Genomic DNA, 519 nt, shown 5'->3' on the forward strand with positions numbered 1-519 from the left:
TGCGGGCGGGCACAGCCGGCGGCGCTGCAAGTACCGGTACCGTACAAATGCAGTATAGTACCATTTTAAATGCCTCAGTACCGCGGTACCATACTAGTACCGGTATATCGTGCAACACTAATACCGACTAAGGAATGGAGCAACCATCAGCCACCTCCTCTACATTTATGACATCAAGCTGTATGTTAGGAGTGAACGACACATCGACTTACTGATCCACACCACTAGGATCTACAGCCAGGACATCGGAAAGTTATTCAGACTGGATAAGTGTGGCCGAATGGTAACAAGGAGAGGAAAGGTAGTCAGAAATGAGGGGATTGTACTACCAGAAGGCAACGTTGCAGATGCTGAGGACAGCTACAAGTACCATGGGGTCCCACAGGTAAATGGGGACCATGAAGAGGCCGCAAGGAAAGCAGCAACTACCAAGTACCTGCAGAGACTAAGGCAAGTCCTGAGAGGTCAGCTGAATGGAAAGAACAAAGTCAGGGCAATTAACACCTACGCCCTGCCGGC

The 519-nt window shown here is 50.1% G+C and overlaps 1 protein-coding gene across 1 annotated transcript in view; it reads right to left on the bottom strand.

Moving 5' to 3' along the window:
* znf292b (zinc finger protein 292b) overlaps window positions 1-519 on the bottom strand; it is a 27,777-nt gene that overhangs the window by 10,220 nt on the left and 17,038 nt on the right.

This window comes from Monopterus albus, unplaced genomic scaffold (assembly GCF_001952655.1).
Source record: "Monopterus albus unplaced genomic scaffold, M_albus_1.0 scaffold128.1, whole genome shotgun sequence".
Lineage (NCBI taxonomy): Eukaryota > Metazoa > Chordata > Actinopteri > Synbranchiformes > Synbranchidae > Monopterus > Monopterus albus.